We start from the raw sequence: 18,977 nt of genomic DNA, 5'->3' as shown, positions 1-18,977 counted from the left end.
AACTTATTTTTTTATTTAATTAATGCAACAAAACAAAGCTCGTTTTAAAAATGACCTTAATATGTACTTAATTTGTCATCAAAATAACTACAACAAAAAATTAAATAACACGGTGTTTTTAATAAAATACTGAACAAATGTACAATTAAATTGAAGGCTGTCTACAGGATGGGGTTCAGGGTGGGTTCAGCCTCATCCAACCAAAGTTCTTTAGTAAAACTTGTTAAAAAAAACAACTTTTGTACGAACTAGCGTTGGTCGTAAGCGTTGATTGAATACTCAAATTTTGTCCAGAATACGAACTACTATATGATATTTTGATCAGTTTCGAAAAAGGAAGTTTTACAAAAAAGAAGTTTTTCAAAGAAAGATGAAGACACGCATTGAAACTGATGACGAGCAGAAATAAGAGTCATAGGCTATAATAATTAAAAATTAAATTAAACCGAAATCACCATCAATATATGCATGAAACCCAAACTGAAGTACACCCCATAGTAACCGGAAGTTTAAAAAACATGTTTAAAAAAATGCCTAGTGAGAAAATAAAGCCATATGTAACTGACTTGGGAATAGCAACTATTTTATCGGTTAATATTAATATTAAAATAACATTGAAAAAAAATCTATAGGAATTAATAGGGTAATTCAAAAGAGCCTGAAACTCTTCATAATCGCCTGACTGAAATAAAAAGTTCACCATTGGAATCAGCGTGGTTAAAAACACTATTCAGTAGAGTTATAACCTCACCTTGAACAACAAGGAAAGTCACTTTTTTGTATGAAATATACTAATGTATCTTTTTTAACCTGTCAGTAGTGGGGCACTGGAACATCATGAAGAGTCATTTAAGGACTCTTTTAAAAGCTAATTTTTACATCTATGTGCTTTTATTTATAAATTTCACTTGATAACATCATCAAAAATCGTATGAAACCCAAAATGGCACTTTGGGGGCCATTCCTGGAGTAGAATAAACACAATGATCCTCAAGCTATTTACAAGGTTTAAGAGGGAGGGCTAGCACCAATCTTATTTTGAAATTGTTGTTAGTCTTGTGACATTATTTTGTTTGATATGTTGTTGGTGAAAACTTTACAAATAAAGCACACTGCTCAAAATACAAATCGTGGTCAGTAAAGTGCTAATGACGCTCTGACCTTGAGAAGGTTCAAGGAATTTATGTTCAAAATCGAATTTCAAAACGAGTATGTGTTCATCTTATGTTTTGTTGACTTATTCATTTTAGTTTCTGAACACTTTATCATTCATTGATTTTTCTATAGCAGTATCTCATATCTTTAAGTTTTAACATTGCTGGTCAGAAGGGAATTCCCTATGCCTTCCGCTGTAAGCAGGTATGATCACGTTTCTCGATACCAAATTTCTTGTTATACTCCTCTGATTTCCGTCTTTTCCAAAAAATCGACCTTGTACCAATGTTTTAGTAGTTCAACCTGTCATTCAAGCTGATGTTTAACATGCCATTCAAGCTTGTTTCCATTTTGGTAGAGATCCTTTCTACCCGTTTAAAATTTGCTTGGATTTTATCACGTTTCTCGTGGATTGCGCGGTGCATTGACCACAAGAACCTTGATGTTTCAGGAAACAAATTTATGTATATGGGGGATATTCCTTTTGAAATCACTCTGTTTTTATCTTGATTTCGAGTGTGAACGAAGCTAGAGTGGATATTAATCTGTTATTATCCAACTATAACTCAGGTACCTGTACTAAGCAAGGTTAAATTGAGAAACAAGGTTAACAAAAGTTAATGTCCCCCGTTGTTTGCGTGAAACCTACGTTAACTTTGAGGGCTGTGACTGCTTGGCTTTAACTATTTTATTATAACAAGATATTCTGTTTCAAAATTTATTCAAAATGTAATTATAGAATAATCGTCTTGTGGATTATATATTCTTTTTTGCATTGAAGATCTGTTTACGTACGTCTGCGTATAGAAGAGATTTTAGTATAACTTTGGTAAGAAAAACGACTAATATTCGATAGCCCAAAGGCAAGGGCGTATCCAGGATTTTTATTGGTGGGGGGGGGGGGTTCTCTAGAGGTTTTGCCAAAAAAACTTTAAAAAACACACCAAAATTTATTTATATGGATTTTTATTACATTTTACGAGTCGGGAAAATACGTTCAACGGGGAGGGGTGTCACACCTAGTAGATACGTAGTTATTTTTATTGTGTAATTTTGGGGTATTAAAACTTGTTTCGGTAAACATTTAAATTAACGGAGTATCCAGATAGCTAAGAAACGAACTTATCTCTAGAATCAGACCTTCATCCTGAATCCAAATGTGACATTCGTTTCCGTTGTAGATTTAATTTTAACCTAACTTAACCTAACCTGTCCCTTCTAACCTTGCCCAAATATATAGCCCATACCATAGATTTCCCATGCATTTATTGATTCTCGATTTTGTCACTGTCGGTTCAATTGGCGGGTAAGCCGGCTTTAACGAGATTAAATAACAAAAACAAGTTTTTTCAACTGAAAGTAAGGAGCAACATTAAAACTTAAAACGAACAGAAATTATTCCGTATATGAAAGGGGTTGTCCCCTCCTCGACGCCTCACTCTTTGCGCACAAGTTTGACTCTTTCTCACGAATCTACTCTTTAAAACAATAAAAAACTTTAGCGTAAAGAGCGAGGCGTCAATAGGGGACAACCCCTTTCATATACGGAATAATTTCTGTTTGTTTTGGGTGTGATCTTTTGTTTTCTTTTAGGGTGTGTTTCCCCCTATTTTTCAAAATAAGGCAAAGTTTCTTGGGCTCGTAGCTTTTGATGGGTACGACTAAATTTGATTAAACTTATATGTTTCAAATTATCATAAAAATCTGATCCTTTAGTATCACAATTCCGTTTTTTAGAGTTTCGTTTACTATTGAGCCGGGTCGCTCCTTACTAAAGTTCGTTACCACGAACTGTTTGATAGACGCTAACACAGGTATATAAGCCGTATCTAAAATAAGAGAAAAAGGTGATATGTTTGAGGTTCCGTAAGGGGTTTAAAATCGAATTTGCAAAGGAAACAAATGCAATATTTGGATTCAGGATGAAATTCTGATTCTCTAGGTATGCGTGCCTTTTAGCTATCTGAATACTCAGTAAATGGAAATATTTACCGTCATTTCTAGAGAAGCTACCAAGATTTTTAGAGAAGATACACATACTAAGTCAAAATTTTTCAAACAAAACCGATATTACAAAAACATATATACCAAACTCATCCGGGAAGCAAAGAAAAATTATTATTATTCAAAAATCTCTCACTGCAAAGGGAACTTGCAAAAAATTTGGTCTACAATAAATGAAATCCTTTCAAAAAAAAGGAATTCAAGATCTGTTCCTATTAATCTTAGGGACATCAGTGGCAGATTAATTGACCCAATTTTAGTACCGGATGCTTTTAATAATTATTTCACTAATATTCCAAATGCTAACTCCTGTTCCTTCTCACAGTCAGTACACCCTAGCAAGAATCCCAGATCCATGTTTTTCTCTCCAACTGATCGCAAAGAGGTGCTTCAAGTTATCGTATCTCTCTCTAATAGTAGTACACCTGACTTCTTTGGCATAAGTAATAAGCTTCTTAGGACCGTATCTTCCTATATTTGTGAACCCATTGTGCACATAGCAAACCTGTCTATGACCAATGGAGTCTTCCCAGAAATATTTAAATCAGCAATTGTTATCCCGATTCATAAAAAAGGCGATCCGTCTGAGATAAGCAATTATCGTCCAATCTCACTTCTCCCAGTTATATCTAAGGTGCTCGAGAGAATTATATTCCGACGTCTTTCTCCCTTTGTATTTGGGAATCAGTCATCAGATTCGTTGATTTCTCCTCATCAATATGGCTTCCGTGCCAAATTTTCAACTGCTCATGCACTAATAGACGCCACACAGTTTATACGTTCCCAACTTGACCTTAAAAATACTGTATTGGGCTTATTTCTGGATTTTTCAAAGGCCTTTGACATGGTTGATCACAGTGTTTTATTAAGTAAACTCAATAACCTAGGGATTCGCGGAGTTCCTTTCTCATGGTTCGGCTCTTATCTCTCTGGTAGAGTACAGAGTGTGAGACTGGGCGGGGTGACTTCACATCCCCTACCTGTCCGGAGGGGCGTCCCACAGGGCTCTGTTCTTGGTCCAATACTTTTTCTCCTTTATATTAATGATTTGATTACGGACCTGGGCCCATCAGTGCACCCAGTACTTTTTGCTGACGATAGCAACTTTTTCATCACCGGTCCTAATTTACCATCCGTCGTCACCTCTACTCAAACCCTTCTGAATAGAGTACAGGAGTGGTGTCTCGTTAACTGCATGACCATTAACAGCAAGAAAAGTCAGGTGGTATTATTTCAAACCCCTTACAAAAAAAATGAAGTTCAGCCAGCACTTGGCCTAAAATATTCTACCAATCTCCTCCCGCAGGTCGAAGTTGCCAAGTTTCTTGGTGTCCACATAGACTCCTGCCTATCATTTGCAACACATGTGTCCTATGTTAGAGCCATAATTTTGCGACAGGTAAGTATAATTAATCGTGTGAATTATTTTCTTCCTCTCGATATCCTTGTCACCCTTTATTATTCTTTTATTTACCCATATATCTCATACTGCGGATCTGTATGGGGCAATACTTATCCTTCAGTTACCAATAAATTAAAATCTGCTCAAAACCGTGCCGTCAAAGCAGTTTTTCGGTTGCCACGACTATATCCCACCAAGGACTTGTACTCCCATTTTGGTATTATCCCTTTTGAACAAATCATCAAAAAGTTAAATCTATCCCTTGCATATTCCGCTTACCATAAAAATCTTCCTCCCCACTTATTAACTTATTTTAATAGTAATAATTCTGAAGGCCACTGTCTCCGTTCATCCAAGCGTTCCTTCATTGTCCCCAGGTGTATCTCTAGTTCCGCACAGCGATCCCCAATTTATAAATCTATAATTCAATGGAATGTAATACCCTCCAGTGTCGAGCTATCCACAAGTTTTCGGACGCTATATAATAATGTACTAAAATCTTGATATTATATTTCTCTAAATGTTTGTTCAATTTGCTTTAATTACCCTTGTTTTCTCTTTTTTTTTCTTTTTTTTTTCTTCTCTCTCTTTTTCATTTACAATTTTTTGTTGTTTTGGTCCTTAACAAGTTCGCTTCTAGGATCTTTATTATTATTGTTGTTATGTGTTTTCTTTTCTTTTTGAATAAATTGATTGATTGATTGATATCCTGGCTGTAAAATATACTGGCTAGCCATGCTTCAAATTTACCGAATTGAACAACTATTAAAAGTAGAAATGGTTAATAACCTAAAGAACAATATTTGAGTCATGATTGTGAAATGACTGCAAAAAATTTCAAGTCTTTAAAAATTTCGAAATTTGAATTGATGCTGGCCAGAGCCGGAATTACCATTGTGGTAATTCACACATCGTCGGTCAGTCCTCAATTATATTAGTGTGTTACCGTCTCCCCTAACAAAACAGGTTAATTCTTCAGGTAGAGAATGGGAGCATTCAGTAAGACGAATCTCCAGTAGAGAGTCAGAACACGAAGCAGCTTTATTTATAGGCCAACAATTCAAGTTCTTCTAGAGCAAGGATCCTCTCGGTCAGTCTTAGTGTGAAATTCTCCCTGAGATATGGCATCCAGTAAAGATCTCTGCGCAAGATGATCTGCTTGGTAGGCAGCCTACTAAAAGGTGTTCATTGGCCGGGAAAATCCTTTAACCCTAGGGACGTTTTACTTTTTGTCACTAGTACTTTTTGTTGAAATTATACATAGGACTACAAAAGAAATGGAAAAAGGACTTCAAATGTAATTTAATGTCAAAGTAGAACCCGTGAAAGTAGAATTTCTAATGTAATTTTATGTGTAGATCCCTCGGCATTAAGTTAGCAATCATGTAAAGTTTATTCTCATATTGTTCCCCAAATTTCAAGATCTTATCAATTGTCCTTTAATTTCTTATACTTTTAACGCAGGTAACCTTTTTTCCAAGCCTGTGCGCATATCCCTGAGTTTCCAGTCCCTCCTCCCCCAAAAATATAGAGCTCCCTGGATGTTGGATTAGGATTTTGTTCAACCCTAATACAGATTCTTTTTTTTTGCTTTTAGCTTTATGTTCTTAACGTGAAAAAGTCATTTTAACTAATTAACTGTTATCGGAAATTCATTTTCACTTTTACTTGGATCTTTGCATCCGGGCCATAAATGTTTTGAAGGTCGGCTTATCAAGCAAGGAAAATAAAAGTAAAAATAATTCAGTGTCTGAATAATCTATGGTTAGATAATCAACTGAATACTAGTTAGGATACGTTCTTTTTAGCAGTAGGAATATTGTAGAGTACAGTGTAAGATTTTGACCTTCATCTTCTATGGATTTTACCAACCATTAAGGTGGTTTGGACTTGATAAGCTACTCAGACAGTTAAATATTTGTAAAAAAAAGTATATTCTAGAAGGGAAATGGGATGGATGTCTATTTGGAGGGGGGCTTGATCCCCAAGAATTCGTCTACACCTTTTTCTAGTATTCTTAGAGAAAGTGTGTTTTTTGGTCTTTTAATTTTCTAAAAAATCAACAAAAACACCAGCCCCCCTCCCCTAGATTTTGAAAAATATATTATACCCCGATCTCCAGATTTTAATGAATTGACACCGCCACTGAGCAAGGGCAATTGATAATTTGTCAAACAGTTTTTGTGCCTTGGCTGAATCACAGCTACAGAGCTTTTCAAGGAATCCACCTGCTGACAGCAAATCTCTCCCCATTTTCATAGGTTTTGGATAAAAGGTTCAACTATTTTAGCCATTAGCCTATCTGCCGTAACATCACTGCCATAGCTTTTGAAGACACGAGTCTAGCTCACGTCCCGATAGATGGGAGCTAGGCTGCTTTGTCCGCCTAGTAAACTGATCGATGAAAAAAAGCGAAAAGAACTCGGTAAAATAAAAGAGGACTAAATATAACTAGAAAATTAGAAAAAAAACAGCTTTTATAACGAATAAACAAAATATTGAATAGGAATAACAAGATACTGAAACTCGGAAACTGAAAACTAGTAAGAGGCTAAGGGAAAAATATTGTATATTGAAGAACCAACCTTACATAAAAAGCAGTTACTACTTGGTTATTCATTCGTATTCAATTTTTTTTGTCATTAACGATTTGAAGTATTACTTTTATTTTCTGTTTTTCTTTGGATTTTGTTTATTTGCTGTGAAGATGGTTTATTCACCTATCTTTTTGGAATTAGCAGATATCTGTAATTCAGTTTCATTTTTACTTGGCTCTTTGCATCCAAGATTTTTTGCTTCTATCCACCCCAATCTTGGTTTTGAAAAATGTATTTTTGGTATTTGCGCTGAAAATGAATACTTTTTTTGGCATTATTATTGAAAAAATTGAAAAAAACAACAAAATTTCCCACTCTCATATATTTCGAAAAGTGAATTTTGTCCCCACACCTACATTTCCATGAATTATCGCTACTAGGCAAGAGTGATTGGAAGAAGATTACTTGTGCCTCCGGTCAAATCAGGCTTCGGAGCTATTCACGACCATCGCCTGATGACAGCAAATCTTTCCCCATTCTACTAATTCTTGAGCGAAAGGCTCAACCCTTGCTAGCCACTATCTGCCCTAGCAACTATCGTATTTTTGGAATCTACCAGTCCAGTCTGGACTGTCCAGATATAATTGCTGAGAGCTATGCTGCTTCGAGCCGCCTATTAAACTAGCTGATGAAAACCAAAAACCAGCAAAAAAACAAGTACGATGAAAATTTCCACCCAGCGGAATATAATGAGACAAAATATGTTGAAGAGGGTGAGAAATTAGTAAGAAAACACAACTTAGAAAGAATAGGGAAATTTTCTCAAGACAGTGGAATTCAATTCAGTGAATATTTCGGCCATATGTCCAAGGGCCGCCTATGCGAACTTTAAAATTAAAATGTTTTTAAAAAACTCTGTAAAAAAACCCTAACATTCATACTTCAACGAAGTTCAACCAGGACTGGTTGAAGTCCTGGTTGAATTTACTTGAAGTAAGGATGCTATGGCTGTTTTATAAAGATTTTATAGAAAGAAAATAAAGTTTTAAAATTTGCATTTTAATGTAAGTTTATATATATATATATATATATATATATATATATATATATATATATATATATATATATGTATATATATATATATACAATGAAAAGAGAAATCACCAATGCAACGGCACAAACACATTAAAAAAAAAAAAGGGAAGACAGAAGGAGAAAAATAAGACTGTTTTCTTACATTAGTGATTAATATAGACCAGCACTTGAATTAGGCCTTAACCCTACTCATCCATACAATCACATAGGTCAAACAGCATAGCCATACACAATCAACCATAAAGAATAATCTATGAACAGGCAGTCGTTTCGTCAATAAGTATAAGTCGTCATTTACCAAAAAATAAAAACAGTAAAGACAATAATTCAGAGGCAACAACCCAACACAAGGGCTCATCAGGAGAATACACACCTGCCTATAGGGTTTCGGCACTTTAAATTCTCAAATATTCACTGAATTTGATTCCGCTCTCTTCAGAAAATTTCCCTTTTGTTTCTAAGTTGTGTTTGTTTGTTACGGAAAGGCAGTGGGGTCTTCTTTGCTATTTATATTACTATTAGTTAAGAATAGGTCATTAAAAATAAATATTAAAGAATAGGAGACGAAATTACATACACTTCTACAAAACATTGCAAATGACGTTAATTAAGAAATGATTAGATTTAAAGACATCAGCTTTAAATTTTTTATTCTTATTTCAAGGGCTCTAACGAGGTCTGTAATGTTGCTCTTCTTGGAGATGTCACTTTTTCTGTGCCACAAAGGGAGATGCAGTGGGAACTTGGTGTTAGCATAGAATCTACCTCGATCTTCTATTATGTTTGTGTAATTAATTTCAAAAAAAAATTCCACAAAATAAGTTTTTCAAAGGAAAGTGAGCAGAAATGAAGTTTCCAAAAATGAGCAAATATAAAGTAAAATAATCTTCCAAGCGTAAAACTACCACAAATCACCATCAATAAATAAATGAAACCCAAAACGAACGGAAATTGCAATAAATAACCGATTAAAATTTAAAGAGGTTCCCATTTTTTTTTTATTAGGCTCCATTATTTGGCTTACTATTTGCACGTTGGAGAAAATTTTTCAGCAATTTTTAACAACATGCACCCACAAGAAAATCTGGACACAAGTAGCATTGTTTAATTTAGTTTTTTACCTCCTCAAGTTGTACCTGAAAAATAAAACTTAATACCAATCTCAGTAATTTTATCAATTCTCTTTCACAACCTAGAAACACTTACACTCTTTTGGTTATATACATCTTAAGAACAGAAGTAGTAATTGTAACATCTCTGAAAATTTAACTTCTTACCCTCAGTCGTTCTTGGGATATTATTGAGATATCTTATTGGCAACCAGCATACGCACAGTGCCCTTTTACTTAGTTTTAAATCTACATTTAGTTTTAAGGCAATATGGGCAACAGTAATCGTTGCAGCAGTATTAATAGTATACGCATGGTGCCTTCTGGTTAGTTCAAAACCCGCCAAAATTTACCCAGAAAGGTCTAACTTAATAATGTAAGCCGTTCTTGAGATATTACTGTGTCATCTATTTGATGACAATCTACATGTTAATAGTTCATTTTGACCAAGTTCATCATCCGCTTAAATATTCTTTGAAAGTTACAACTTAATACCATTAGGTTGCTTTGTAGCAATAGTTCTAGTAGCAACAGTAGCATTTAGTAGCAGTATGCACATACCAACTTTGGTTTTTTATGGCACTTGGTATTAACCAAGTGTCATATAGCGATCGCAAATTCTGTCGGTCGGTCTGTCGGTCTGTCTGTCTGTCTGTCCCGGCTTTGCTAGTTTAGGCACTTCCCAATAAGCTAAGACGATGAAATTCTACAGGCGTATCAAGAACCAGACAAGATTAAATTAGAAATAGTTGTTTCCCCGATTCGACCGTCTGGGAGAAGTGGGGGGGACGGTTAACTCGGAAAAAATTGAAAAAATGAAGTATTTTTAACTTACCAACGGGTGATTGGATCTTAATGAAATTTGATATTTAGAAGGATATCGTGTCTCAGAGCTTTTACGTTAAATACCGACCGTACCGAGTGACATTGGGGGGAGTTGGGGGCGGAACCTAAAATCTTGGAAAACGCTTACAGTGGAGGGATCGAGATAAAACTCAGTGGGAAAATAAGCACAAGTCCTAGACACGTGATTGACATAACCGGAACGGATCCGCTCTCTTTGGGGAAGTTGAGGGGGGAGGTTAATTCTGAAAAATTAGAAAAAAATGGGGTATTTTTAACTTACGAAGGAGTGATCGGATCTTAATGAAATTTCATATTTATAAGGACTTCGTAACTCAGATCTTTTGTTTTAAATCCCGACCGGATCCATCGTCAATGGAGGGAGATGGGGGACCAGAAATATTGGAAATGGCTTAGAGCGGAGGGATTGGGATGAAACCTTGTGGAAAAACTAAGCACAAGTCCTAGATACGTGATTGACATAACAGGAACGGATCTGCTCTCTTTGGGGGAGTTGGGAGGAAGATTAATTCTAAAAATTAGAAAAAATGAGGTATTTTTAACTTACGAAGGAGTGACCGGATCTTAATGAAATTTCATATTTAGAAGGACCTCGTAACTCAGATCTCTTATTTTAAATCCCGACTGGATCCAGTGTCATTGGGGGGAGTTGGGGGGACCGTAAATCTTGGAAATGGCTTAGAGTGGAGGGATCGGGATGAAACTTGGTGGGAAAAATAAATATAAATCCTAAATACGTGATTGACATAACCGGAACAGATCCGCTCTCTTTGGGAGAGTTGGGGAGTGGGGGGCAATTGAGAAAAAATAGAAAATATGATGCATTTGTAACTTACGAACGGATGATCAGATCTTAATGAAAGTTGATATTTAGAAGGATATTGTGCTCCAGAGATCTTGTTTTATATCACGGCCAGACCTGGTGACATTGGGGGGAGTTGGAGGGGGAAACTGGAAATCGTGAAAATTGAGGTTTCTTTATTTTACGATTGGGTGATCTGATCTTAATGAAACTTGATATATAGGAAGGTCTTATGTCTCAGATGCTCTATTTTCATTTCAAATCAGATCCGGGGACATAGGAGGCTGGAGGGGGAAACAGAAATCTTGGAAACCGGAAATCTGGTAAAACACTTAGAGTGGAGAGATCGGGATGAAACTTGATGGGAAAAATAAGCACAAGTTCTAGGTACTTGATTGACATAATTGGAACGGATCCGCTCTCTTTGGGGGAGCTGGGGGTTGTTAATTTGGAAAAATTCGAAAAATTGAGCTATTTTTAACTTGAAAACAGGTGACCAGATCATGATGAAATTTGATCTTTAAAAGGAACTCATGTCTCAGAGCTCTTATTTTAAATACCGACCAGATGTGGTTACATTGGGGGGAGTTCGATGGGGAAACCAGAAATCCTGGAAAACGCTCAGAATTGAGAGATCGAGATAAAACTTGGTGGGTAGAATATGCAAATGTCGTAGATATGTGATTGACGTAATCGGACTGGATCCACTCTCTTTGGGGGATTTTTTTTGGGGGGGGTCCAATGTTTTGGCGAGTTTTGGTGCTTCTGGATGTGCTAGGACGATAAAATTGGTAGGAGTGTTAGGGACCTGCACAAATTTATCTGAGAAGGTTGTTTTCCCCGATTCGACAATCTGGGGGGGGGGTTGAAAGGAGAGGAAAAATTAGAAGAAATTAGGTATTCTTAACTTACGGGTGCGTCATCGGATCTTAATGAATTTTGATATTTAGAAGGACATTGTGTCTCAGAGCTCTTATTTTAAATCCCGACCGGCATTAAGCCTCTGATTTTCCTTTTACATCAATCTATTGATTCTTAAAATTTTGCTAGAGCTCATGTCATATGAGCTCTTGGCTCTTGTTTTCTCCTGCATCCCCTTCAACACAAGCTCAAAGTTCCAATAAAACCATAAACCACTCCTGAAGCATTGCTGACGTCCTCTTGACAACCCGTATGGGCGTAGTATGTTTCGCTTTATTTCAATACAGTTTCAATATTCCCCAAATTTTTCACCTTAATACCCTTAGTTTTAGTAGCAGCAGTACCAGTTTTAGTACCAGTAGTAATAGTAATGGCAGTCATATTAATAGCAGTAGAATTTAATAGTAGGAACCTAAGCTTTAGTAGCAGTAGAAGTAGCAGCTGTAGCAATAATAGTAATAGCAATAGAAACGGTAGTATTATTAGCAGATGCAGTAGTATAAAGACACAAATATTGTCTTTTGGTTGTTCAACTTCCCCCAGAGCAAGCCATATAAGTTTCAACTTCACATATCAAACTGTTCCTAAGATATTGCTGATTTGCCCTTTTGACAACCTGCACAGAGACGATATATAATGATTCAGTTTACCTCCCCTCAATGTTCTTTGAAATTTTCACCTCCATACCCTTAGGCATAGATGTAATAGTAGTCACAGTAGTAGTGTCAATAGAAGTAGTAGTTGGAGTAGCAGTAGTAGTATTAGTAGTAATAGTACTAGTAGTGGCAGCAGTAGTAAATGTAGCAGTGGCGGTATAATTAGTAGTAGAGTGCACATATTGCCTTTTTGGTCAATTGATCTTCCCATTTAAGCAGTATCAAAATAATTCCAACTTAATAACCATATCCGTCCTTGGGATATGCCCTTTTTACAAACTGCTTGAACATTGTTTTTTTTTATTTAGTTTAAAATCTTCTCAATACTCACTCAAATTTTCACCTTCATACACTTAGACTTAATAGGACTAGTAGCGTAGTAGTAGTGGTGGTAGTAGGAAAAGTAGAAGTAGTAGTAGGGTTGTATTAGTAGTAGGAGTAGTAGTAGTAGTAGTAATAGTAGCAGTATTAATAGTAGTAGTAGCATATACATGTTGCCTTTTAGTCTGTCAAACTACCCCTCATGATACCCCAAAAGTTTCATTTTGATGAGATAAGACCTTCCAAAAATACTGCTGATGCGGCCTTTTGACCCCCTTTTGAAGCCCTCTTCATCTTAATAATCCTATTCGTCTAATACAAGTATTTGCAATTTAAGTACTACTTTAGTAGCATTAGTAGAAGTAGGAGTAGTACTAGTAGTAGTGATAGTAGTAGCATGCAATTATTATCTTTTGGTCAACTGATCTTCCCCTTTAAACAGCCTCTGAAAGCCCCAACTTAATACCCAATCTAATTCATGAGATACACCCTTTTGACAATCTGCATGCACATAGTGTGGTTCGATTTAGTTCTAATTCCCCCCTCAATATTCTGTCAAATTTTCAGCCTCCTATACTCGCAGCCTTAATAGTAATAATGTCACAGTAGTAGTGGTAGTAGTGGGAACAGTGGTAGCAGTAATAGTGTTATATCTACTAATATAACACTAGCAGGTGAATGTTGCCTTTTGTTCAGTTGAACATTCCATTCAGGATGTCCCAGAAGTTTCATCAATATCCTCAGCCATGGTACTACTCGCTACAGAAGCAGTAGCCTCAGAAGTAGTAGTAGTAGTAGCAGTAGCTGTAGCAGTAGTAGTAGTAGAACTTATAGTAGTATTCGTAGTAGTAGCAGTAGTTGTATTAGTAGTAGTAGTTAAAACGGTAGCAGTATCAGTAATAGTGGAAGCATCTCCACTCAATCCACCATCTCCATTAACATTTCCTGAAAGTTTCAAATTAATATACCCAGTCGCTCCTGAGTTACGCCATTTTCACAATCCTTTACGCACATAACGTGTATTATTTAATTCCAACACTCCCCTCGACATTCTCTGAAAGTCTTTTTGGAAAGTAAGGGTTAAACATGCCCATATTTCTCCATATTATATTCTATATGTAAGCAGTAGACAAGTTTCCTAAGAGCACTTGCCCTGAGGGCTATGGGGGGTTGACATCCCCAAATACATGACTTCTAAACAATGCTGAATAAATTAGCTGTCACAAAATCTGGCACTAGAACTCTAAAAAGGAACTAGAACATTCGATTCCCAATCAAATGAGCCCCCTCCGAAGTTTATGCTACTACCCATTACCTAAGGACCTTATATACCTCCAGGCATAACTTACAACCCCTTGCCCTGGGCTTTGGGTAGTTGTGTCAACACAGGAGGTATTATTATATGATTTTGTTTGCAACAAATGATTCTTACAATGCCCGAACACAGGAAAGCATAGTGAACCAAATATAGTAGCGGATTGCTTTTCAACTTGGATAAAATAGAGAGGCTCAGGACTGGTAAAGGACTTGGGCGGCTTAATTATGGCATCGTCACTTTTTTGTCCCTTGAAAAACACACAAGAGCGGTTTACCAGTCTTACCAGTCGCTATGGTTCAATGATAACATTTTTGAAAAGTGATAATGAGGTTTTGCCACCATGATGCACAACTTTCATTAAATGGATTATTTCTTTAAAAGGACGAGGCCCTCAAGGAGAAGGGATGAGGATAACAACCATGGCCTTTCGGTACACGTATGACACAGCATTTAACACCACGTTCTTGGGCTTTGTGCAAATTGTCGACGATAAATATACAAGTATCAAAATCTCTGTATGGATCAAGTGCTCCTTGGACAAAAAGATTAGTACCCGTGTCTACAACGACAGGTAGATTCCAAATTATGCGGTCAATGCGTTCCCGTCGTGAATGCCATTTGGACCCAAGCTTCTGGAACACCTGAATGCAATCTTGTCTCTGTAAATAAAAAAAAAACAAGTTTTTTGAAATGATAGTAAGGAGTGACATTAAAACTTAAAACGAACAGAAATTACTCCGTACATGAAAGGGGCTTTTCGTCCTCGACACCCCGCTCCTTACGCTAAAGTTTTGTTACTGTTTTAAAAAGTAGAGTTGGGAGAACTTTAGCGCAAGGAGCGGAGTGTCGAGGAGGAAAAACTTCTTTCATATATGGAGTAATTTCTGTTCGTTTTCAGTTTTAATGTCGCTCCTTACTTTCATTTCAAAAAACTTGTTTTTTTTATTTAATTTCTGAAAGTTTTTGAATTAATGCATGTCTGATTTTGGCACTCCGTACATATATTATTAAAATGAAATTTGCATATTAATTCTTTTTTGGCTAAATGGCTTTCTCTTAGTTTTGATCAGACAATTTTGAGAAATAAGGGGTGGGGAAGGAGGCCTAGTTGCCCTCCAATTTTTCGGTTACTTAAAAAGGCAACTAGAACTTTTAATTTTTAACGAACGTTTTTATTAGTAAACAATATACGTAACTTAAGAATTAACTTACGTAACAAACTTCTATATTCTTATATTTTTAATTATATATATGAGGGGGTTTGTCCCCTCGTTAATACCTCGCTCTTCACACTAAATCTTAAGTTTTGTCCTAATTCTTTAAGAATGACCCCTGAATCAGAAAGGCCGTAGAATAAATAGTTGAAATTACTAAAAATAATTTAGCATAAAGAGCGAAGTATTTATCTCCTCCTAAATACCTCGCTCTTTATGCTAAAGTATATTTAGAACCCCTCATATGCGTAATAATCTCTGTTCGTTTTAAGTTTTAATGCTTCTCCTTACTTTCAATTGAAAAAACTTTTTCATGTTTATATTTTCATTGTTTTTTTTAATAGTAATGCTAGAAAATCCTGCGCCCTTTTCATTGAATTTCTCTTCCCCCTTGAAATATCCCTCCAAGGAAAGATCCTACCATATAGCCCCCTCCCCTGAACCCCACACCCAAACCAAAAAGAATCCCCCTGAAAACGTCGGTACACTTCCCAATAACCATTACTGTATGTAAACATTGGTCAAAGTTTGTAACTTGCAGCCTCTCCCCCAGGGACTGTGGGAGGGTAAGTCATCCCCAAAGACATAGTTATTATGGTTTTCGACTATACGGAACAAAATGACTATCTCAAAATTTTGATCCGTTGACTTTGGGAAAAAATGAGCGTGGTAGGGGGCCTAGGTGCCCTCCAATTTTTTTGGTCACTTAAAAAGGGCACTAGTACTTTTCATTTCCGTTATAATGAGGCCTCTTGCAACACTCTAGGACCACTTGGTACTATGACCCTGGAAAAAAAAACAACAAATAAACACGCACCCGTGATTTATCTTCTGGCAAAAATACGAAATCCCACATTTTTGTAGATTGGACCTTGAAATTTTTTCTCTAGTGTTCTCTGATACGCTGAATGCGATGGTGTGATTTTCGTTAAGATCCTATGACTTTAGGGGGTGTTTCCCCCTATTTTCCAAAATAAGGCAAATTTTCTCAGGTTCGTAACTTTTGATGACAAAGACTAAATTTGATGAAACTTATATATTTAAAATCAGTATAAAAATCCGATTCTTTTTATATATCTTTTAACATCGAACTTCTGTTTTTTAGAGCTTCGTTTACTATTGAGCCGGGTCGCTCCTTACTACAGTTCGTTACCACGAACTGTTTGAAACAGAGGTCTGTAAAAGGGGTGCATAGGAATTTTGTCTAACCAGTGATTAAAATTGTCCGGATCTTTGTTTTAGTTTGGTCAATGGGGTGGCAGAAATTACAGACTGACCACTTTTTTCCTTTAATGCATTAATGAATGAACTCCTCTATACTGTTTAATCAGAGAAAAAACCGAAATTATAAAGAATGAAAGAGAAGACTTTAAAAGGAAATTCGTGCTCACAAAATGAAAAAAAAAATACAATTTTGTTTCTCACACTTCATTAGGTTTGCGATTTTTCGACTGTATTCGTTACTGTCATGACCTTAAGATTGCCAGGCTCACCATACCCTTGGCCACCTGGCTTTTGGGCGATTTGTTTTTTTGCTAGTCAAAAGTCATCAACTGTGAAATGTTTATTTCTAGCAGCATTATCCTTTTTCGTCAGTATTTTTGACTCCACTAACAGATGATCACACGCCACCTCTCGTTGTACGTTGTAACCGACAAATATTTTTCCGGCTACCAGTTAACAACAATTTTGGGGGATAAATGTGAATTTTTTGTCAGGATATCTTTTACGATAACTAAAATTTCAAATAGGGATAAAAATCCTTTTAGTAGACAGCGATAAATTTAAAAAAATACTAGATATTTCGGTCACCTGCGCAGTGACTATCATCAGTAGTAATACTAAAGTAAAACAACTAAAAACAATAATTTATATACAATTAAATAAAAAAACAAGTTTTTTAACTGCAAGTAATGAGCGCTATTAAAACTTAAAACGAACAGAAATTAATCCGTATAGTAAAGGGGTTGTCCCCTTCTCAACACCTCGCTCTTTACGCTAAGGTTTATTATTGTTTCAAAAAGTAGAGTTGTGACAAAGAGTCAAACTTTAGCGTAAAGAGTGAGGTGTTGAGAAGGGGACAACTACTTTACTATGCGGAATGATTTCTGTTCGTTTTAAGTTTTATTGTCGCTCCTTACTTTCAATTAAAAAACTTGTTTTTTTATTTAATTTCTGAACGTTTTTGAATTAATGCATGTTTTGATTCTGGCTCTCCGCACATAAATAATTAAAACTAAATTTGCATATTAATTGTTTTAGGCGAAATGGCTTTGTCATAGTTTTAATTGGAATATTTTTAGAAAAAAGGAGCGGGGGAGGAGGCCTAGTTGCCCTCCAACTTTTTGATTACTTAAAAAGGCAACTACAACTTTTAATTTTTTACGAACGTTTTCATTAGTAAAAAATATACGTAACTTACGAATTGACTTACGTAGCGAACTTCTATATTCGTATGTTTTTGTTACGTATATGAGGGGGTTCACCCCCTCGTCAATACCTCGCTCTTTACACTAAAGCTTAAATTTTGTCCCGATTCCTTAAGAATGACCCCTAAATCACAAAGGCCGTAGAATAAATGGTTGAAATTACCAAAAATACTTTAGCGTAAAGAGGGAGGTATTACGAGGAGGTGAACTCCTCATATGCGTAATAATTTCTCTTCGTTTAAGGTTTTAATGCTGCTCCTTATTTTCAGTTGAAAAAACTTTTCATATTTATTATTTTATTTTTTTTTTAATAATGCTTGAAAATCCTGCGCCCCCTTCATTGCAATTTTCTTCTCCTATGACAAATTCCTCCATGGAAAGATCCCCCACGTAACCCCCCTTTAACTTCTCTCCCCTCCCAAACCAAAAAAATCCCTGTGAAAACGTCTGTACACTTCCCAATAATCATTACTATATGTAAACACTAGTCGAAGTTTGTAACTTGCAGCCCCTCCCACAGGGACTGTGGGGGAGTAAGTCGTCCCTAAAGACATAGCTAATAGGTTTTTGGACTATGGTGAATAAAATGACTATCTCAGAATTTTGTTTCGTGACTTTGGGGAAAAAGTGAGCGCGGGAGGGGGCCTAGGTACCCTCCAATTTTTTGGTCACTTAAAAAGGGCACTAGAACTTCTAGTTTCCGTTAAAATGAGCACTCTTGCGACATTCTAGGACCACTGAGTCGATACGATCACCCCTGGAAAAAAAACAACAAATAAAAAAATAAACACGCATCCGTGATCTGTCTTCTGGCAGAAAATACGAAATTCCACATTTTTGTAGATAGTAGCTTGAAACTTCAAGCTCCTATCAATAGGGTTCACTGATACGCTGAATCGGATGGTGTGATTTTCGTTAAGAGTGAATGAATTTTAGGGGGTGTTTCCCCCACTTTTCTAAAATAGGCAGATTTTCTTAGGCTCGTAATTTTTGATGGATAAGACTAAACTTGATGAAACTTATATATTTAAAATCAGCCTTAAAATTCATTTCTTTTTATGTAATTATTGGTATCGAAATTTTGTCTTTTAGAGTTTCGGTTACTATTGAGCCAGGTCGCTCCTTCTTACAGTTCGTTACTACGAACTGT

At 36.1% G+C, this 18,977-nt stretch overlaps 1 protein-coding gene across 1 annotated transcript in view; it reads left to right on the top strand.

The window, feature by feature from the left end:
• Positions 1-1,742: 1,742 nt before the first annotated feature.
• The window catches only part of LOC136029302 (uncharacterized), an 81,283-nt gene continuing 64,048 nt past the window's right edge, over positions 1,743-18,977 (top strand). Inside the window, exon 1 of the mRNA XM_065707567.1 lies at positions 1,743-1,761. The gene's annotated coding sequence lies outside the window, so the exon portion shown is untranslated. The remainder of the gene's footprint in view (positions 1,762-18,977) is intronic.

The sequence above is a fragment of the Artemia franciscana genome, chromosome 7 (assembly GCF_032884065.1).
Source record: "Artemia franciscana chromosome 7, ASM3288406v1, whole genome shotgun sequence".
Classification (NCBI taxonomy): domain Eukaryota; kingdom Metazoa; phylum Arthropoda; class Branchiopoda; order Anostraca; family Artemiidae; genus Artemia; species Artemia franciscana.
Note: the sequence above shows the minus strand (reverse complement) of the source record. Positions and strands in the feature narration are given on the sequence as shown.